We start from the raw sequence: 23,312 nt of genomic DNA, 5'->3' as shown, positions 1-23,312 counted from the left end.
CGCTGCTCCAAAAGACGCTCCGAAGTGCTACTACAAGTACCCGACGACCCGAAGCTTCAGAATTAGCATTTCTTGTTGTCGGTATAATTTTTGATAGCTTTTATTTGTACTCATAATTGTAATCTTTTAACGAGCTTATAGTTGTTGCCCACCGGAAGCGATCAAGGATCGCGGGCCTTCGAGTAGGAGTCGACTTAGGCTCCGAACGAAGTAAAATCGACCTGTCTCTTTGTGTTGTCTCTTTATTTTATTTCCGCTTATTCCGCTGCACGTTTTAACTCCGATAGTTTTCCGATAATCGAATGAAATAGTCACGAGCGCTATTCACCCCCCCCCTCTAGCGCTTCTCGATCCAACAGTCTGGACTTCTCGCCAGCTATCCGGTCAGCCCGTCAACCTAGCTGGACTTCTCGCCAAGCGTCCGGTCAGCACGTCGACCCGCTTGGACTTCTCGCCAGCTATCCGGTCAGCCCGTCGACCTAGCTGGACTTCTCGCCAAGCGTCTGGTCAGCCCGTCGATCTGTCTGGACTTCGTCTGCACACTCGGTCAGAGTATTAGATCACGACAAACCTAACTTAACCCTATTTGTCATTCATCAAAATCTGAGTTAGACCGTTAGTGCTAACCGCACTAACACTGTAAACCGCTCTTAATGATACAACTAATAGAAGCAATCTTAAAATTGCTGATATTAACTACTTTTAGTAGCGGTTGTGAGTCAAATGCTGCTACTAATTATTTCTATTGCTCTAACTTTTAGGAGCAATCTTCAAACCACTCATATTGGTTTCTTAGAACAGAGGCGTGTGTAAAGTGCTATTATAAGCCACTTTATTGCTCTAATGATTTATAATTGGTTTTTAAACTACATCTATTGCATAGTTTTAGTGTCAATTTGCATAAACCGCTAATATATACCGTTATTATTGATACAACTATTAGAAACAATATTGCAACTGCTAATTTTGGATACTTTTGATAGTGATTCTGTGTCAAACGTTGCTACTAACTATTTCTATTGATCTAACTTCTAAGAGCAGTTTACAAAACCGCTCACATACATTTGGATGCCTGTTTCACTTCAGATGCCCCGTCCACTCAATCGGGCATGGGAGTTAGGTTGCATAACATTACTCCTTCAAAATATCCCTATTTCTTATGACAATATCCTAAAATACTCATTTTTTATTCAATAGAATCACCTAAATTATATGATCATTGGTAACTTAAAATTTTTATGATCTTTATTTCTAGGATAAAAATCAAATTTAAATAAAAAATTTGAAAAAATTATTAAAAATAAGAACAAATTAAATTTGATTTGAATAGAGAACTCACGAGATTGAATCCTGATTAGAGAGTTAAAATATTTGGCTTTAGAATAGTCAATGTCATGAAATGAGGTCGCATAAGCATGATTTACTGTCCTAAAGTGGTCATTGGCCATAATTTTAGTTAGTAACTGTTAGCCATAATTTTACAATTGATTGGGATCATTTTATCACCTATCAGTTATCAGTATTCTTTTGAAAAAGCTCCATAAGATCTCAAATTTAGTAATTACGAAATTTTAAAGGCCTTCTTTAATAAAATATTATTATTTTAAATTTGACAATTTACAAAAAGACGTACTCAATGTTCAAAATTAACTAAATGGCGTCTCAAACTTTGAAATGGCTAAAAGCCATATTTTTTTTTTTCTATTTTACCCCTTTGTTAAGTTTGACTTTTCTTTTCTCTCATATGCATGCCACCTTTCTTCTCCTTTATTTTCTCTTGTCTCTCGTTTATATGCATGCATGACTTTTGTTGTGCTTATTTTTAAAAATCAGCATCATAACTTATTTGCATTACCTTTTTCTACTAAGAATCTGAATTAGCACTACGAATATGATTTTTTAGAGACTAGATCACATTCTAACTTATTCTTTTAATAATATTTTAACATTTCTAGAAAAATTGAAATAAGTAATGGATGGTATTATTGAACTCATTATGGCCTCATAAATCTATATGACCTATAATAAGTCTAATTGGACCTGTCCAGGTCCAAAAGTATATTTTAGTCAAAATTTGCTAGTGGGTATAGATAGTGTTGGTATAGTTTGTACTAACGGTCTAACTCAAGTTTTGATAAATGACAAGTGAGTTAAGTTAGTTGTCTTTGTGATCTAGGTACTTTAACAAGTGTGCAAGAGTTGATGAGTCTAAAAGACCTGACTCTAGGCTGAAATCTAGCTAGGTACGCGAGACCGGATAGCTGGTGCGAAGTCCAGATAGGTCAACGGGCTAACCTGATATCTGGTGGGAAGTCCGGTTGGGTCTACGAGACCTGACAACCGGCAGAAGTCCAGTTGGGTCTGTGGACTTGACAACTGGTATGAAGGCCTGATGGATTATGAGGCTAGTCAACTGATTGGATCTATTTTATAGTTTTGTGAATTTTTAAGGTCATAAGGAGTTCAGCGGTGCCCTCAATTACTTACTTCTCTGGAAGTGTTAAAATGTTATTGAAAGAATCAACTAGCGTTGGGCCTAATATGAACATAATAGGCCCAACGTGCATATCAAGCTCAACGCTAGTTGATTCTTCTAATAATATTTTAACACATTCAAAAAAAGCTGAAATAAGTAATTGAGGGTACCGTTGGACTTCTTGCAACCTCAAAAATTAATAGGACTAGGAATATATCTAATTGTACATGTCTAGGTCCATCAGTGAGTTTAAGTCAAAATCTACTGATGGATCTATATAGGTTCGATTAGACCCATTATAGGTCCAATTGGATCAGTTTTAGATCACATGGATTTTTTAGGCCACATGGAATCTAATGATGCCCTCAATTGCTTATTTCGATTTCTTCAAAAGTGTTAAAATATTATTGGAAAAATCAACTAGCGTTGGGTCTGATATGAATATATCAGTCCCAATGAAGGCTTGATATAAATCATATCAGGCCAAACACGGGCCTAATATGCACTACATATCAGGCTCAACGATAGTTAATTCTTCTAATAACATTTTAACACCTTCAGAAAAATTAAAATAAGCAATAGAGGACATCATAGGTCCGATATGAACTTCATAATGGGCCCCACTAAAAAAGAGTAAGAAGGGGAAAGACTTGCTAACGTATAGGTCAAGGTCAAAAGTAGTAAAAGGCCTTGGGCGGCCGACCGGACTAGACGAGAGGAGCCTCGATCAGCCAGGCAAGGGTGCCAAACGGTCACCCTCTAGTAGCAACAATTGGAGTTAAGAGGTAAACGATAAGCAATGAGCTTCAAGTCCTCGCCGATCGGGCTTTACGATCGGTCGGATGAAGGTAACCACTGACAGTCGAGAAGTGGAGAAGAAGACAAGCTAGCAGCTCGGAGTGGCACTACCGAACGGGAACAACCAATCCAAGTGGGGTCCGATCGATAAATAATGGGGTCCACCTACATATCTCCTCATACTTTTTTGGATATTTATGTCATTGGCAGCAGAACATGCCAGCATACAAATCGTACTTTAAATTAGAAACTTCTAGCCTGTCAATCAAAGATTTGCATGCCTAGTTACTGAAAAGTGCCAAAGATATTTTTTGACTTATCTTTTACTAGGATATTTTAGAAAACGTGCATACATCTTGAAATATGTGCACAAATATTATAGTAATACTATAAAAGAGATTTCCATCTATAAGTTAAGATTTGAAGTCAACCTTTTAGCCACATGCTCAGCTTATCATTTTTTTCTATTTTTTAGATAGATCATCTTTAAAAGAGAAAAGAAAAGAAAAGAAAAGAAAAGAAAGAGATGAAAGGGAAGGAATAAAAGGTTGCATCTATACGACAGAGGAAACGGAAGAGAAAAAACACAGAAGATAGAAAGATAACGTCGTAAAAAGAAGAAATGATAGATTTGATGGAGAGATAAAATGACAAAAAAACAAGTGCCTTTTAAATATTTTTAAAATTTAAAATTCAAAATGTTTTTTATCTATTCAGAAATTTAAATGGGTTTCTGATAAGTTATCATTTTAAATTTATTGTTTTTCAAATTAAAGGATATGTAAATGGCCTTAAAATCCCTAATAATAAAGTCAAATTTTTTTTCAACGACAGGAGGTAATTAGGCCACCCGGCAGCCCTACATCTTATTGTGGCATAGCCTTTTTCTATCTTAGCAGTATATAAGCCAAGTCGTGTCTGAGTCATTAGCTATTTAATTCTATTTACTAAAGTAATCAAGTAGAGTCAAGATAGATTTAAAATAAATTAAAATTTTAAAATAATTATTTAAATTTAATTTTTTATTTTTAATGAGAGTTTGAGCTTGAGCTCGAACTTGATTTGAACTTAGTTTTAGATACGAATTTACAATTTAAGTTTGATTCATTCAAATATTATCACGTTCTCAATTTAAATTTATTTGATTGGTTATTGAAGTTAATAATTTAAATTTATTTATTTATTTTAAATTTATTTATTTATTTAATATATTAATAATTTTTTATTTATTTACAAATATTAATGAATTGAGTATATATATATAAATTTATTTATTTAATTTAATAAATTATTTAAATTTTAGACATACTCTTGTAAGGAGGCGTTTGATTCATTCCTAGGAACAGGAATCGAAATGGGAATCATTGTATTGTGGAATGAGAATGAGTATGAGCATGTATATCACTCTTAAAAATAATGTTTGATTAGTTGCATATTTTCTATCGAAATAAATCAAAATTTTCTTTTTTACCCTTAAAGGAAAATAAGAGAAAAAAATAGATGTGAGAGAAAGATGAATATGAGAGAAAAATATGATGAAAGAGAATAATGAGAGAGAAAGTGTGATGACAAAGAATGAAGAGAGATAAAGTGTGATGAGAGAAAATAAGAAAAAAGAGTGTGATAGGAGAGAGCATGATAAGAGAAGATGAGAGAGAAAATATGATGTGAGAGAAAGTATGATGGGAGAGGATGAAGAGAGAGAAAATATAATTAGAAAAAATGAGGAGAGAGAGTGTGATGAGAGAGAGATTGAGGAGAGAGAAAGTATGATGAGGAAAAAAAAAGAGGGAGTGTGACAAAAGAGATTGAGGAGAGAGAAAATGTGATGAGAGCGAAAGAGAAAAGAGAGCGTGATGGGAGAGATTGAGGAGAGATAAAGTATGATGAGAGAGAAAGTATGATGAAAAAAATAGAAGGAAGAGAGTGCGATATAAGAGAATGAGGAGAGAGAAAGTATTATAAGAGAGAAAGTGTAATGAGAAAAAAAAGGAAAGAGAGTGTGATAGGAGAGATTAAAGAGAGAGAAAGTGTATGATAAAATGATGAGAGAGAAAATATGATAAGAGAGAACAATAAGAGAGAAGTGATATGAAAGAAAAAATAAATAAATAAATTTTGATATTTGATATTATGGGAGAAAATTTTAGTTTTAGGTCAAGGATATTTTTGGAATAAGAGAATGTTTTGATTGATGAAAATAGGATAGTGACTCATTGAAAGGGAGGTACATGAGAATGAGTTATTACCTAATTTCAAGAATTTATTTTTTTTATTTATATTTTTATTCCTATAATCTAAACATTAATAATGATAATCAATAATTCTCATTCCTATTTTTTTTTTTATTTTTTTAAATCAAACGCCTCTTAAATTGAAGGCTTTTCTACATTTTTCTCTTCCTCTGGAATTTAAATTTTTTTTATTTTCAATTTTTCACTTTTTCATCCTTCCACACCTGGAGTCAACGGAGCCTTATAACTTTCATAATTATAAAAAAGATACTGATTTCCGAAAATATCATATTTCTTAATTGCCCTATCCAAGACAACTGTACATAGTACAGACCTGACGTATCTGATTATTTAATGAAATCTTATACATTCTGGGTACTCGCGTCTGTTCAATACGGGACGGGATTTCTGATCCCCTTGTCTTGATTCATTTTTAGACCGAGATAAAGAAATTAATGGAAGACAATGACCTCCATAACTCATTATCTCCCATCAATATGAATTTTAAATCGTAAATTAATCAAATTTTATGGACTTAAGAGATCCGCCCCTTCAATACCTGCAGCAGCACTTACCCGTGCAACTCTGCCAGTCGCATTCAACTTCCCCCTCCACTTGGTAACATCTGTCACAAATGAATAATCCGGATGCAGACTACGCTTGCCTATAGTCCAGAGGATCTGGGCTGATAGTCACAGTCGGTCACTTGTACATGTTTTGGCTTATGTACATCTGTACTCTCGCTTACGTGTTCATGTGCCTTAAATGACTTGTTTCTCTATACATCTCTGATCTCTGCTAGTGAATGCTGCTTTTTTATTTATCTTGTTCCTGAAGGTCTCGCGTTTGCAGACTGTAGCATGTAGGACCTCAGTGACGATGGGATCTCTCTGCCTCAACCTTGTGAGAAAGTGGCCTTCGGCTGCCTTACTTGCACCTTCGCGTTGTGTAGGCCTCTCTCTCCCTGTCTCACCTTAATTATTCTCAGCTTAGTTGGCTCTCCAGTTTGAGCTTCATATTGTCTGCGGGCAGGCGGATCCATGGTCGGGTTGATTTCAGGTGCTCTCAAGGGCCAAACTACAGAGACAGGCATATTCCGAGGTGCAGGGATCGGCGCCATTGTTGGTGCATTGGTTTCAGTGGAGTTCTTGGAGGCCTGCCTTCAAGGAGAGGGCTTACCAAAGGTCAGGAATGAAGAATCACACATCCTTCTCTCTCATCCCCAACTATTCATTTGCATGCAAAATCAAAATTATACATAAAAAAATAATTGAACTTGCTGAAATAAAGTTCTATTTCCAGATCCATCTGATCAGGATCAGCCACTGAAACTGACTAATTAAATATACTTGCTTTCTCGATGTCATTCTCTGTTTGGAAGAGAGTATTAGTCAACATCAAAGCTGATAAAATATGAAACGATAAAATAGGAAACACTGATGATGCAGTTGAATCGGACCAGGGCCGTCTCAAGATTGCAGACCCTAGGTAAAAAAAATTTTAAAAACAAAATTTTTTAATATATTTTTAATTTTTTTTAATATTTTTCATTTAGATTTGAGATCAAAAATAATAATTTTAAAAAAAATATTTTTAAAATTAGTTATTAAAAAGAATTAAATATTATTTTTTTTAAAAAAAATTAATTTTTGATATAAAATTTAGTTTTCTGACGGATATTTTGATAATAATTTTATTTTTTATTAATAAAATTATTAAATTATTTAATATTTTTAAAAAAGTAGATCTGTTACCTTAGCGGCCCCCCTAGTGCCGGCCCCACGGATATGGAGGGAGGTTCATGCAGGTACACAGGTCATAGACGCATGGCGGGGTAAACCCCAGGTCGTCAGTTCCTGAGAATCGACCCCTGGCCATTACGCTAGAGATACCATGCGCCCACCGTCTGCGCTACGGGGGCAATTATTTAATCTTTTTAGTTAGAATGTCAAATAGACTTTATTAATTTTAATTTTAAAAAATTTATTTTTGCCAATACATTTTACTTTGTATTTTATGATAAAAAAATTTCTAATTCATATTATTATCCAGAAATAAAAAGAAAGAGCGAGGAAGAAATATTATCGGCAAAGGAAGAGAAGGACGTTCTCTGCGAGTATCATCGGTGAGGAAGGAGAAGGAAGGAAAAACATGTAAAATCGTTGATGAAAAAAGAAAAAGACATAATGCACTTATGAGTTCTATTAAGATTTTTAAGAAATATTGAGGAGAAAAGAATTCATTAGGTTTTATAAGAATAGTATTACTAATTGTAAAATAAAATGGAATCGGAGTAATAATAAAAAAAGAAATAAATATATCAATTTAAAAATGAATTATATTTAAAGCATAATAAAATCTCATATAAAATTTTAAGAAATATTGAGGAGAAAAGAATTCATTAGGTTTTATAAGAATAATATTACTAATTGCAAAATAAAATGGGAATCGGAATAATAATAAAAAAAAGAAAGAAATATGTCAATTTAAAAATAAATTATATTTAAGGTAGAATAAAATCTCATATAAAATTATGATAGACAATTAATGAGGAAATAAAAGATAAGTACAAGGTATAAATAGGAAGTGGAATCGATGATAATGAATTAATTCACAAGGTGTCATTAATGAATTAGCAAGACATTTATAATTAATTAATATTAATAATGTTAATTTAATTTTTTCAATATCTTTAATTAATTAATCAATGGACCCCAATAAAATTGGGGCCCTAGGCATAGGCCTTAATGGCCTATGCCTTGAGCCGGGCCTGAATCGGACGAGCCGATGATGAAGATGAGAATGTATGGAGAGAGGATTGAGATCTGGGACTTAAGATATGCCGTAGACTTTTGACTTTCGAGTGGAGTAAGGGAGAGACGGTCGAAGTTAGTATCCAGGGACTTGCACACATCACAAACCTGTCGAACTAGAGTGTTAGGATGAGAATAAGGAATGAGTCTTTGGCACAGATACTTCAACATCCAAATCAAAATCAAGATAGAGCCAAAAAGTACAAGAAGCAGATGAACAATGATATTATAATAGACACGTATGTGTGTATGTACCTAATCAATAAAATGGACCTCTTTTTTATATTATCTTTCATAACATTTGCAATGATAAGACATCAGAGAATATCGGGTGTCAAGGCATGTGAGGTGATGAAGGATGTACAATAGATTTTCATTAGGTAGAGAAAAGTTCCGTGGTATGCATGCAATAGAGTATCAGAATATTCCCTGACGAATAGCCGTTATTCTCTGACAGGTGTTTGTGATTCCCTGACAATATTGTTCTCTAGCAATAGTCTGATCGGCATGGAGGTCGATTGGGAGTAGAATGAGAGTCGTGCCCATGAAAATTGAGGGGCTTAGCGGGAGAGGGGGGGGGGGTGGGGGGTCCAACTGAGAGTTGACTGGGAGTCATGTCCACGAGAAGTGAAGGACTGAGCCCGGGGGTTCAACTGATGCTGATGCCGATCGAGAGTAGACTGAGAGTCGTGTCCATGAAAAGTGAGTGATTGAGCCTCGATCAAGGGGTTCGACAGGCTCTGGAGCCGATTGGAAGTAGACTGGAGTCGTGCCCATTAGAAGTAAGGGATCAAGCCCTGTTCAGGGCACAACGACCCATTAGGACACGTATTCCTCAATCTTGACCGCCACCTCTTTTTGACTCTTGACCGCTGATGTACGTACATTATATATGTTTTTATATATTTTTTGACGCACATCTACTTATATTTTATACATATAATCTATGTTTATTGCACCCTATTTCATTATTATGTCATACTTTCATCCTATTTTGTTCGGAGATCTACTTTTTGTATATTTTGATTGACAGGATACGATTTGGAGCAAAAACGGGCATAAACGGAGTCTAGAGCCTCCAAAAGATTCGTGTCGTGCCTATGAGACACAACCTTTGATAATCAAGTTTTTCCCATGACCTAACCATGCTTCTTAGGCACATCTATGTCTAAAAAAAGTCACGATCGTATGAAATTTTTTATACTACAGACTAAAAGTAAAATGAGTATAACTTTTTATTCGATTGGAGTTACGAGCTGTTCCAAATATTAAAATGTAGATAATTTTAAGGTCTACAACTTTGCTTCAGACTTCAACCATAGAAAATCCCATAAATATGGTCAAAAAGACGTTTTCATGAGACACATCCATGCTAGGGTCATGCTATGGCCAAGTTTTTTCCGAGGGCCATGAGACATGGCTGTGTGAAATCACACGTTCGTGCGTCTTACCAGGAAGCATCCAAGGCGTGACTGTGTAAAACCACGCAACCATATCCCTTCACCAGAGTATATTCCAGGGAAAGTCGTGTGAAATCACATGGCCATGTCTCCCATTTAGAGCAGATTCACACCCTAGTCGTGCTGATTTAAAATTGGCACGACTCTGTCTCTCCGGCCATGACAATTCATGCCTAGGCTATGCCAAAAGGTACAACCATGGCCAAGAAAACAAGGGGGTCGTGCCCCTGCTATAAAAGGGGGTTTTCTCCTATTTTTCAAAAATCTTTGGTTTGGGGCTCCGTCCCATTCCTTGGAGAAGGGTTATCCCCCTTGGGGGAACCTTAGAAGTTTCATCTTCGCCAATCTGTCTACCTCCGGAGTAAGGATTACAAGCAAAAAGATTGATGACCCATAGATAAGCATTCCTCTCCTCTCTATCTTGTGTTTTGGATTGTAGGATGTTTAATTTCTTGTCTCTTGTTTGTAAATCTTTTGCAATGGAGTAGATCTCTAGATCTATGATATAAGAAGTAGTTGTGATGTGATGTAATGTATCAAGGTATTTGGACATTTTCTTGTGCAATGATATGTTTATATCATGTTCTATGTGTGTTGTGCCTTGTATGTGTTTGACAAAATGTGTGTGAGGTCAATTCACGTAGATGTAGGGTTTTGTTCATCGTGTAGAAGAGATACTCTAGTTTGTTTAACTGGAGACTCTGTAACAAAGGGCACCCCTTACTTTCTAAGGTATCATCCTTGAAACAGGAGACAATTCCCTACAAAGGAAGTTAATTAGAGTTTTGAGGGTTGTTCTCAAAATAATGTTAGGAAGTGATCTATTTAACCTAGCGATTGTATGATAGGGGGCCCTAGTGACAAAGGTATCTCTTTAATCAGACTTGGTAGGTTACCTCTTCTACTCAATTACATTAATCTATCATTATCCCTTTAACCGGACTTTTTAGAGTTATTTATTTACTTAATGTCGTTAAAACTTGGATAAAGTCTCTAGTACAACCCGCGCGGGGTTGTGTCAGATTTTAGTTAGAAGCCCTACATGAATGTAAGCATGGAGTTACGTAGATGAATAATGCATAAGGACATTAACTAGTATCATGTAACTAAAATCCTAGAATCTATCAGTCTTCACTCACTTACGTTCTCTACTCTCTCTCTTCCCTTCTCTTTCTCTTTTAAGCATTTATGAGCCAACATTCGATTGTCTAGATAACTTACCGTGTAAAGTTAACTAATGTTTAATGAACCATCTCTGTGAGATCGATATTTTTATTACTTGATGACAACCGTTCATTTGCAGATTGTACACATCAATTGCCACATCACCTTGATTGTCGACCTCACCCTATCCCTGGGCCTGACAATATACACTGTATCATATCGATTGGGAGTAGACTGGGAGCCGTGTCCATGAGAAGTGAGGAACTGAGTCCCGTTCAGAGAGTTTGACTGGCTCTGGGGTTGATTGAGAGTAGACTGGGAGCCGTGCCCATGAGAAGTGTGGAATCGAGCCTCGTTCAGGGGTCCGACCAGCTCTGGGGCTGACTGGGAGTAAATTGGGAGTCATGTCCATAAGAAGTGAGGGATTGAGCCCCGTTCAGGGGATAACGACCCGTTAGGACACGTATTCCACGATCTTGACCGCCACCTCTTTTTGACTCTTGATCGCCACATCATTTTGACTATTGGCTTCATCCTATCCTTGGTACCAGCCACTATGCTATTGGTAACCCAAGGTAGTTTTGATATGATCAAACAAGTTAAGTTAGGTCCTGTTGTGTTTAACCTTATGTCTAAATGTACAGAAACTTAGCAGCACAGGATGTCAAGTAAAAGACGCAGCTAGCCAGAAGGACGGCACGGGAGAGAGCCGAAGGGCTCGGTGCGTCTGAGGGACGAGGCCCTGTGGAAGAGTACACCGATGGACGAGAAGGGAGCGTGCGGTGTTTTCGAGGGACGAGAAGTCGGAGCGAAAAATTGCTTGAGGAGCAAAAGGCGCAGCTGTCTGAGGGCCAAAAAGCTGTGGAAGAGTATGCTGGCGGATAAGAAGGAAGCAAGCAGCAATTCCGAGGGACGAGAAGCAGGAGCGGAAGTTTGTTCGAGAAGGCCGGAAGTTGGGTTCGAGTGAGCCATATTTCGGATGGCCGAAACCACCCAAGCGAGCGGATCCGGAGCGGAAGACCTGGACCGATGCGAGCAGGAGACCGGGACCAAAAATCAGCAAAAGTTGATTTTTGGCCCCGGGGCGCCCAAACCTAGTCGGGGCGCCCGGACTGGGGGTGCCCGAAATCCAATTCTTAGCCAATTTGAAGTGGCGTTTGAACATTGCATCGGGAATAGAATTCTTTCCCATTCCAAGCGCTTGTAACCCTTACAGGCACCCCGAGCAGGGTTATATAAGTAGCTCTGCTCCCAGAAGCTAACAACAACAAGAATTACAAAGTAACAACACTTGTGCTTGAGTTTGTCTGAGTTTAGCTTTATTTTGTGAGCTTTGAAGGTTGTAAGAGGGTTCTCCACCCAGAGGAGATTTTTAGTGCGCTTTTTCATCTACCTTGGATTAACAACCTCCCCGGTTGGAATCAAGTAAATCTGTTGAGCCTTGCCTTTTTAGTTTATTATTATTTCAATGTTTATGCAAGTGTTTTAATTAAGTTATAAGTTTGAGAAAGATTTTTTGTTTTGTTTTTGTGCAGGAGCTATTCACCCCCCCTCTAGCCGGTCGTCAATGGTCCTAACAAGTGGTATCAGAGCCAAGACGCTTCAGGAGGACTAACCACCGATTGAAGCAAAGATGATGGCCAGAGCTAGCATCTACCCACCAGTATTCGAGAGGGAGTTCGCTTTTGGGAGATGGCGAATGGAGGTTTATTTTAAAACCAATTTTAATATTTATCTAATAATTGAGTATAGTTTTGATATGCCCAAAAGCAAAGAAGGAGAAGAACTTGAGGAGCATCAATGGACTGAGGAACAACGTAATGATTTTATGACAAATGGTAAGGCTGAGTCCCGCCTTCTGAGCATTCTACCTGCCAGGACCTCGACAGATTCGGAAAATACAAGAGTGCAAAAGAACTTTGGGAAAAATTCTTAAAGCTCTATGAAGAATCAAAAGTAGCCGAATCCAACTCCTCGATGAATTCCGAGTCGTCATCAGAAGTAGAAAAAGAGGAAATTGCCGAAACTGCTCTTATGGCCGAGTACCTACCTGAAGATAAAGAAAGTTCTTCAGAAATGAGTATTGAGAGCATCAATGAAGGGGAGCAACGTCGGAGGAAAATAGCTCTACAAGGGGAGCATCAGAAGTCTACAAGATAAGTTAGGTATGGTCTCTACCTCCTGACCAATTGTTTAATTTGATAAAAATATTGTCGAAAGATTCTTGTAAATCAGAAATAGAAAATAAAAAATTATTAACAGATAATAATGAGTTAAAAAGAACTCTAGCAACAACTTGTCGATTAGAAGATTTCGACAAACTAAAAACAGAAAATGAAATGTTAAAGGAACATATATAAACTTTAAAAATTTCTACATATTCAAAATTCTCTGCTTCAAATTTTAGAAATTATTATAGACTAAAATGGAAATTTAAATATCACAATGGACAAATTAGAAAATTATCAAAAACCTAAAAATATTCTTGTTAATACGGTAGAAAGGAATCTATGTTGGATTCCAAGATCATGCTTGTGTTTTTTTTTTTGCAAATTGAATTTTTTAAACTACAATTTTTTTTAAGTTTAATTATTATTCGAAATTAACTTAATCTCATTTTTTTTAAGAAAGAGAAATTCAATATTCATCCTTAGAAAAATCTCAATAGTTGAATTTTGTTATTCAAAATTTTCAAGAGTTATCCCTACTAAATAAGAAAAAAATTTTGAAAAGTTTTTGAGTTATTTATCTAAATATAATTTTTTAAAGAATTTTTAAAATTATAAATCTTGAAAATGTATTTTCTTTTGTCAAAATGCATGCTCTATACATTTTTATGAAAATATTTCAAGATTTCTAAAATTTATTTAAGGCTTTCAATTTCGATTTATTTTCTCTTAGACTTGTGTATAAGATTGATCAATTTTTTAAAGTTATTTTAACCTTATTCAGAAGTTTGTTTATTAAACAACATAAAATTCTTGACAAGTTATCCTTAGACTTTTGATGTACCCCATTTTTTTATGTGATCAAAGGGGGGAGAAGAGAAGATTAAGTCTAGGGGGAGGTAGTTTAAAACTTTTTTCAATTTTTGCACTTTATTGCTTTTATTTTATGTTGGTTTACCCTAACTGATCCGGCGGTAAGAATGGGGGGCCCACCTTCTGAGGGTCCCAGCCTAAGGACGGATGGAGGGCTGGCCAAGCGGGTAATGGTCCGAGCGAAGCTAGAGATAACCCATCCATGGGCTTGGGTTTCCGACGCCAAGGCAGGAGGATCGAAGGGCCGAGCGGGAGTCCGCTCGGCTGGGACCGAAGGGCCGAGCGGGTGGTCCGTTCGGCCAAGATAAGGGCGAGGGTACAAAGGTGGCCGAGCGGCCTATGCACTCGGCTCGGGATATGGGATATTAGCAGAAGCATGTCTGATGATTAGGCCGTACACAAGATCGTACGATGGAGGATCTCGCCGTCACATCATGGAGAGGTGGATACGGTAACGGTATGGCCTTAGGGATGTCCTTCTGACAGACCCATACCTGGGCATGATCGAAAGCAGGTGATCGCTTCGATTGGCGTGCTCAGGCTTCTTCAATAGGTCTATATAAGGCCCCCATTTCTTCACCGGAGGTACGCGCGTCTAGCTCTCTGAAGCCACTTCCTTTGTCATTCCTCGCCTGACTTGAGTGTCGGAGGGCCGTCGCCGGGACACCCCTCCCGGCTCGGTTTTGTTGCAGGTTCGCCGGAGCACTCGAGGATCCAGCAGGGAGCACCACGTCCCCAGCGTCCGTTGACTCCTGATTCGGACAGGATCAATTTGGCGCCGTCTGTGGGAACGCACCTGCATCCGAGCAGAGGCAATGGACGAGGCTGGAAGACTACACACCATGGCACTCTCACAAGAAGAGTTTGACGCTATAGTCGAGGCGAGGGCAGCCAAGATAGTGGAGCAGCAAAAGGAGAAAGCACAAGCTGAGCGAGCGCAACAGCAGACAACCTCAGCTTCAGCAGGCCGGGCGGCGCAAGCAGACCGCCCGGAATATGTTTCAACAGGAGGGTTCCCTCGGGCTCTCTTCCGTACTCCCCCAGAAACCATGCCCGCCCACGGGGAGCAAGGATCTTCGTCCGATGAGCCTCCCGTTCGGGATCATAGAAAGGGCAAAGCTCCCCGAGCGGACGCGCCACCCGAGCAGGTTCACCGGCAATTCTCTGAAGCCATACATCGGGATCCGCTACCAAAATATTATATACCACCGCCGATCGGACCTTACAATGGAATGAGCGACCCCGACGATCATTTGGGGAAGTTCGACAGCATCGCCACCTTGCATCAGTACTCCGATGGCGTAAAGTGCCGGGTATTTCTCACCACTCTATCGGAATCTGCACATAGGTGGTTTCGGAGACTGCCGGACGGCTCTATCACTAGCTTCCAGGAGTTCCGAACGGCATTTCTTCATCACTTTGCGAGCAGCCGACGTTATCAAAGGACAAGCGTCAGCCTGTTCACCGTCAAACAAGAACTAAGAGAATCTCTCCGGGCGTATATACAGCGATTTAATCAAGTAGCGATGGACATCCCCACAGCCGCTTCGGAGACAATGGTGAACGCATTCACGCAAGCCCTCGTGGAAGGGGACTTCTTCCGCGCGCTCGTTCGCAAACCGCCCAAAGACTACGACCACATGCTGCACCGGGCGAATGAGTATATAAATGTGGAAGAGGCGGAGGCTGCCCGATGGAAGGGAACTCATGCCGAACGTCCGGCCCAAGCCGAACGGAAGCAGCCCGCTGCCCATCAGCCACCAAGAGGGCCAAGAGTTGAGGCATCCCGGGCGCATCATATGAAGTCCCCGGTGGTCCAAGAGGTAGCGGCCGAGCGGCCAAGGATGAAGAAAAAGAGGGTATGGACTCCAATGTTTTGCTCTTTCCATAATACTGACTCTCACAACACCCGCGATTGTCGAGGCTTGCCTTCAATCACCCACCCTGTGCGACGGGGTGGCCCTCGTCGATCACCTTCGCCCGACCGCCGGCAGCGTCAGCAAGAGTCTAGTCGGCGAACATATAGGAGATCTCCCGAACGGCGTTTCCCTCCAAGGCATGAAGATCGTTCTCGAAGGTCCAATGAGCGACCTTGGCAGTCCGCTCGGGAAGAGGAGAATAGAAACAACATCTCCCGGGGAGAAATCAATATCATTGTGGGTGGGCCGACCGGAGGAGATTCACATAGGGCAAGAAAAGCAAGCGCTCGGCAGCTCAGAATCCATGAGGTGGGTTGCAGCCAAGAAAGGGCGAGCGGACCCGAGATCAGTTTCGGGCCCAAGGATCTTGAGGGAGTTGAAGTGCCGCATGATGATGCCCTTATCATCAAAGCGGTAATAGCCAACTACACCATCCACCGTATCTTCATTGACACTGGCAGCTCGGTCAACATCATCTTCAGAAAGGCCTTTGATCAACTACAAATCGATCAAGCCGAGCTGCTGCCCATGACAACCCCCCTCTACGGGTTTACGGGCAATGAGGTTCTTCCGGTCGGACAGGTAAGACTGGCTATCTCCTTAGGGGAAGAACCGCTCCGGAGAACGAGGACAACAAACTTTGTGGTGGTCGACTCCCCTTCATCCTACAACGTGATATTGGGGCGACCGGCGTTAAGCGAATTTCGAGCTGCTGTGTCGACATTCTACCAGAAGATCAAATTCGGCGAAGTACGAGGAGATCAATTAGCCGCTCGGAAATGCTATGTGGAAACAGTCCGAGCTGAATCCAGCGCCGCTCGAAAGTCTCCACGGATCGAGGTGCACGCCATAACCGAGAAGCCTCCTGCCTTAATTTATGATGAAAAGGAGGAAGTGCAGATTCATCCGAGCCGACCGGAGGCCACAACCTTTATTGCCGCCGACCTGGAGGACGAACAGAAAGAAGAGGTGGTCAAATGCCTCCAGAGGAATCATGACGTCTTCGCCTGGTCGACGCATGAGCTGCCCGGTGTCTCCCCCAGCATAGCCCAACATAAGCTTCACGTCCGACCGGACGCTCGGCCAGTAAAACAAAGAAGAAGAGATTTCAGCGCCGAGCAGAATATTATCATTCGAGCAGAGGTAGAAAAACTCTTAGAGGCCGGCCACATACGGGAGGTTCAATTCCCAAGCTGGTTAGCAAATGTGGTGCTCGTCTCCAAGCCGGGCAACAAATGGAGGGTGTGCATCGACTTCAGAGATCTGAACAAAGCCTGCCCGAAGGATTTCTACCCTCTGCCCCGAATCGATCAGCTCGTAGATTCTACAGTCGGATGCGAGCTTATATGTATGTTGGACGCCTATCAAGGCTATCATCAAGTGCCGCTCGCCCCGGAAGATCAGGAAAAAGTTAGCTTCGTTACACCGGACGGGACGTATTGCTATACGGTGATGCCGTTTGGGCTGAAGAATGCCGGAGTAACATATCAAAGATTGATGAATAGGGTCTTCCGCGAGCAAATCAGACATAACCTGGAGGTATATGTAGATGACATCCTCATCAAATCTTTCCGAGCGGCCACTTTATGCAAAGATATGGAAGAAACCTTCCATACACTCAGAAAATATGGGGTAAAGCTCAATCCTCATAAGTGTTTGTTCGGCGCCAAAGGAGGACGCTTCTTGGGCTATATTGTGACCGAGCGGGGTATTGAAGCTAATCCTAGCAAAGTGAAGGCTCTTCAGGACATGCCACCGCCCAAAAATATGAGGGAAGTACAGAGGCTGACCGGTCGGATTACAGCGCTATCACGCTTCATCTCTAAGACTGCCGATCGGAGCCTTCCGTTCTTCAAAATCCTCCGCAAAGCTACAAAGTTCCAATGGAATGAAGACTGCGATCGGACCTTTAAAGAACTGAAGACGTACTTAAGTTCCCTACCTGTGCTAGCCAAGCCAACTGTCGGCGAGCCGTTGCACATTTATTTATCCTCAACCGAGCATGCTGTGGGATCGGCATTAGTCCGGTCGAGAGGTGAGGAGCAACCTGTATATTTCCTTAGCCATATCTTGAAAGATGTTGAAACCCGCTACACCGGACTCGAGAAGTTGGCCTTTGCTTTGATTCTTGCCGCTCGGAGGCTTCGTCCTTATTTCTTGGCGCACACAATTATCGTCAAGACCAATAGCCCGTTGGGACGAGTGCTTTTGAACCCAGAAGCTTCCGGACGGCTCATCAAATGGACAATCGAGCTAAGCGAATTTGATATCCAATATCAACCCCGCTCGGCTATCAAAGCACAAGCCTTAGCCGATTTCGTGATAGAAGTGCAGAACCCGGAACCCGAAGCTGTGTGGAAAGTGTTCGTGGATGGATCGTCCACTAGACATGGAAGCGGAATGGGCATAGTACTGCTGTCCCCTCAAGGAGAGCGGATGCAGCTCTCCGTCCGGCTAGATTATCGAGCGACCAACAACGAAGCAGAATATGAAGCCCTTATTGCTGGATTACAGGCCGCTCGGCACGTTGGAGCCGGCCGAGTCATCCTCTATTCAGATTCCCAGTTGGCTGCTCAGTAAATCTCGGGGATGTTCGAGATAAATAGTACAAGGCTCAAGCTCTACGTGGAAGCTATTGAAAAACTTAAACTCAACTTCAGGGAGGTGGTTATTCAGAAGATCCCCGGGCGGAGAATCAAGTGGCGGACGAATTGGCCAAGCTGGCAAGTGCGTTATCCCCGGTCGGCTCTCAGAAGCCGATCGAGCAAGTATCTTTAGTGGCACATGTCGATCGGATGGAGGGCATCACATACCCGAGCGACTGGAGGACAACTATTGTGGAGTTTTTGCGCTCGGAAGCTACCCCATCCGACCGGGAAGAAGCTCACTTACTGAAGAGAAGGGCTAGTCGGTTCACCCTCGTGGGAGATCAACTCTACAAGAAGGCCTTCTCCCGTCCGCTCCTAAAATGCGTCAGCTGGGAAGATGCCGAGTACATCCTTCGAGAAATGCACCAAGGTTCGTGCGGCGGACATCCAGGAGGAAGGTCATTGACCAGGAAGATTTTGCTAGCCGGGTATTTTTGGCCAACACTTCAAAAGGATGCTGCCCAGACCGTTGCAAATTGGCTGTCCTGTCAGAAGTATCACAGCATGTCCCACCGACCGGCAGAAGAGATGAAAGCATCAACTGTGGCGTGCCCGTTCGACCAATGGGGGATGGACATCGTGGGACCCTTCCCCATGGCTACCGGGCAGCGGAAGTTCTTATTGGTGGCGGTCGATTACTTCTCAAAATGGGTGGAAGCTGAGCCACTTGCAAAAATATCCGAGCAGATGGTCAAAAAGTTCATATGGCAAAATATCATATGCCGCTTTGGCATCCCAAGACGACTCGTCTCTGACAACGGACGTCAATTCACGGGGAAGTTGCTCGAAGAGTGGTGCGACAGTTATGGCATCGAGCAGCACTTCACATCGGTGGCATATCCCCAGAGTAACGGTCAAGCCGAGGTAACAAACCGGGAAATTCTCAGAATTTTACGGGCTCGGCTTGACCATGAAGGAGGTAGCTGGGTGGACGAGCTGCCGGGCGTCTTATGGGCTCTCCGCACGACACCAAAGGAGGGAACGGGCGTTACTCCCTTTCACTTGGTATATGGAGGCGAAGCAGTCATCCCGATTGAAGTTGGGGTGGAGTCCGTCCGGGTGCAAAACTACGATGAAGATAACGCCGAACGGAGGAGCGTGGAGCTAGACTTGGTCGAAGAGGAAAGAGCTAAAGCGTCCGTCCGGCTGATGGCGTACCGGCAGCGTATGAAGCAGAACTACAACCGACGCGTGATCCCTAGGGCCTTTCAAGTAGGCGACCTGGTTTGGAAGAAAGTTGGAAGCTCCCTGGGCAGGACCCTTTGAAGTGGTCGAGAAGCTCCGTTCGGGCGCTTATTACCTCAAGGATGCGGAAGGTCGTATGCTAGACCGGCCATGGAATGTCAATCACCTTCAGCCCTATAGAGCTGGGTGAGAGGTGCGCTTTGCTCTATTTTGTGTGAATTCAAAATAGCTGTACTCCTTTTATCGCAGGTAGTAAATTATTCCCAAGGCATTCTGTGTTCATAGCCGAACGGTCGGTTATCCGAAGGCCCCGAATCGTTCGACCGGAGGTATATTGAACGAGCCACGCGCTCGAGGGACGAAGGCCCCGAGCCGTTCGGCCGGAGGTATATTGAACGAACCACGCGCTCGAGGGACGAAGGCCCCGAGCCGTTCGGCCGGAGGTATATTGAACGAGTCACGCGCTCGAACGAAGGCCAAGGCCACTCGACCCGGTAAGGAGTTAGCCTTGGAAGACCGACGAGCTCCGTCGTTAAAGATCGAGAGCCGCGCCGACCGGCTATAAATATCCGCGCCGACGAGCTCCGTCGTTAAAGATCGAGAGCCGCGCCGACCGGCTATAAATATCCGCGCCGACGAGCTCCGTCATTAAAGATCGAGAGCCGCGCCGACCGGCTATAAATATCCGCGCCGACGAGCCCCGTCAAAGATCGAGAGCCGCCCGACCGGCCATCCGAATACCGACGAGCTCCGCCGTTAAAGATCGAGAGACGGCGCTCTATAAACAACCCCTGACCGACCGGCCGGGAGTATATCCGAGCCAATCGCTCGATAGACGAAGGCCCCTGAGCCGATCGGCCGGGAGGTTTATATCCGAGCCAAGCGCTCGATAGACGAAGGCCCCTGAGCCGATCGGCCGGGACGTTTATATCCGAGCCAAGCGCTCGATAGACGAAGCCGAGCCGATCGGCCGGAGGTTTATATCCGAGCCAAGCGCTCGATAGACGAAGGCCCCTGAGCCGATCGGCCGGGAGGTATATATCCGCGCCAAGCGCTCGATAAAGAAGGCCCCCGAGCCGATCGGCCGGAGGTTTATATCCGAGCTGGTAGCTCGAGAACGAAGGCTAAGGTCGCTCGGCCTGGTAAGGAGTTAGCCTTGGAAGACCGACGAGCTTCGTCGTTAAAGATCGAGAGCCGCGCCGACCGGCTATAAATATCCGCACCGACGAGCTCCGTCGTTAAAGATCGAGAGTCGCGCCGACTGGCTATAAATATCCGCGCCGACGAGCTCCGTCGTTAAAGATCGAGAGCCGCGCCGACCGGCTATAAATATCCGCGCCGACGAGCTCCGCCATTAAAGATCGAGAGCCGCGCCGACCGGCTATAAATATCCGCGCCGACGAGCTCCGTCGTTAAAGATCGAGAGTCGGTTCGGCGACTATAAATACCCCGGGCGGACGAACGAGTACAAGAGTAAGAAACCGCGGAAACCAAAGGTACCAAAACATTTAGGCCCACTCGGGGAGCAGGTGTTAGTCTTTCAAAACTTGCTAGATACAAGCGAGTAGGCCCTCCCGCTCGGACTTTCTTTAATGGGTTAAGTTAAACAGCCGCTTGACGAAGAACACTTGGAGCATGACTGACTCTGAGCATAAGCGTTAAGCAAACAGAAGAATATTATGAGTAATAACCAGGAAGACGCAAGCAAAGATAAATTGCATTAGAGGGAAAGCATGCCGAAACGGCAAGTACAAAGAGTTGTACTGGACATGAAAAACACAAAAACAAGACAGGCAACACTCCTCACTCGGGGTCTTCAAAGTTAAAAAAGGCGTCCGGGATGTCGTCTATCATAACAGCCAGATCCGAAGGGGGAATGCTCAGGTCAACAGGAAGGTGCCCCCTTTTCTTCAAGTACACCATGGTGACCTTGACCGCCTCGGCGAAAGTTGAGGAGACGTTGCCACCGAATTTTGCGCCGAACCGCTCCGCGCGGAGGTATTCTTGGCGCGCTGCTGCTAGGCCTTATATTTTTTAGTGCCGCCGAAGCGGTTAAGGTATCTTGACCGCCTTCAAGTCCACCTCGGCCTTTGTGCTCGCCGAACGGTCCTCTCGCCTGCTCACCGGGCCTCCGATCCTGGATCGCGATCTAGCGCACGACATCTACTTTCATCTTGTCCAAATCAGCTACCGCCCGCTTCTTCGGCAAGCGCGTTTGGCATCCGCTCGCGCTTCTTGACTTGGCCCTCTAGCCGAGCCACCGTAGCTGTGTTCTTCCGCTCGCCTCAAGGCTTGTTTCTCTCGCCACCGACGGACCCCCGACACTGGAGTTTTTCCAGAGCTCCTCCACTGGCCAGCCGATGGCTAGTGGCGATTTGCTTAGCCCAACGTTGTAAGGGAAATAATGAAATCAGGAACCAAACAAAGAGTATGGTGCGGAAGAAAATGAATTTACCTAAGTGGCTCGCTACATGTTGTTGTCGCCGAGCTGCTTGGGCGCTGAATCTGCGCGTCCTCAAAAAGCTTGGCGAGCGGACCCGCCAAGGTTATTTCGTGAACGGGCTCGATGGCCGATCCGGACAAGAAATATTCCTCCGATGGGAATCAAGGGTAGTCTTGATGGTCGGGTGGCCGACCGGCTTCTAGCAGCCGCCGCCCGAGGACTCCCTATGGTGGAAGTTTCACTAACCGCCGCAGCGACGACGAGTCCGGGAGGAGAGCCGAGGGTCGGTGGGCGGCCACGGGGTCCCAACTGTGATGGCGCACGATCTCGGCGGGTTACGCCGATCGGCCCAGGTTCCCTCTTGGGTCGGAAGGTCGGAGTCTCTTCGACGCCGAACCTCCAGGTGGATCCCCAACTGGGACGCCACCACGGGGACGAGGAATGGATCCGCCTCAACCTCCGCTGAGCGGATGGGGCGCCTGCTTGTGGGCGACCGCGCCTCTCCTCAGATCCGCCGGTGGTGATAAGACCCGCCGGCGAAGTTCTCTTTGGTGGCCGCCCACTTCCACTTGCCAACTTCGATGATCAAGAGCCTTGGAGCGCCACATGACTTCAGCTGCAGTGAAAGAAATTAAAATCAGTTAGACAAAAAAGGCGAAGGGAGTAAAGAGTCCTTACTCATGCGGTAGGAAAGATTGGCCCGAACGGGAGACAACCCGAAAATGTACAACACCCCCTTGAGAAGCAACTGGTCGATCTTGTACCGCTGACCGGACAAGCAGTTGGCCGCATGAAGATAGGCCGGATCGCTTCTGAATTTGCCGAGCTCCGGCTGGGTAGGCACAGCAGTCTGCCATTTGGTTCTGAATGCTGGCCGTTCGGGAAGTCGTATGTAGAAGAAAAACTCCTTCCAGTGCTTGTTGGAGGTTGGCATGTTATCAAAAAATCTGAAGCCTATTCTACTTTGGAAGATAAAAGTACCCACCTCAGATTGTTTGGGGTAAAAGAAGTAGTGGAATATTATGGGGTCGAGTGGGATACTGTGCAGCCTAAAGAGGACGACCATCCCGCTCAGCAGCCTAAAAGAATTCGGCACAAGTTGGCCGAGCGGGATGCGGAAATAATTACAAA

At 43.3% G+C, this 23,312-nt stretch overlaps 1 pseudogene; it reads left to right on the top strand.

Annotated features, from left to right (window-relative positions):
* Window positions 1-4,628: 4,628 nt before the first annotated feature.
* The window catches only part of LOC121980054, a 64,805-nt pseudogene continuing 46,121 nt past the window's right edge, over window positions 4,629-23,312 (top strand).

The sequence above is a fragment of the Zingiber officinale genome, chromosome 5A, assembly GCF_018446385.1.
Source record: "Zingiber officinale cultivar Zhangliang chromosome 5A, Zo_v1.1, whole genome shotgun sequence".
In the NCBI taxonomy this organism is placed as follows: domain Eukaryota; kingdom Viridiplantae; phylum Streptophyta; class Magnoliopsida; order Zingiberales; family Zingiberaceae; genus Zingiber; species Zingiber officinale.
This window is presented reverse-complemented; position numbering and strand designations above follow the sequence as displayed.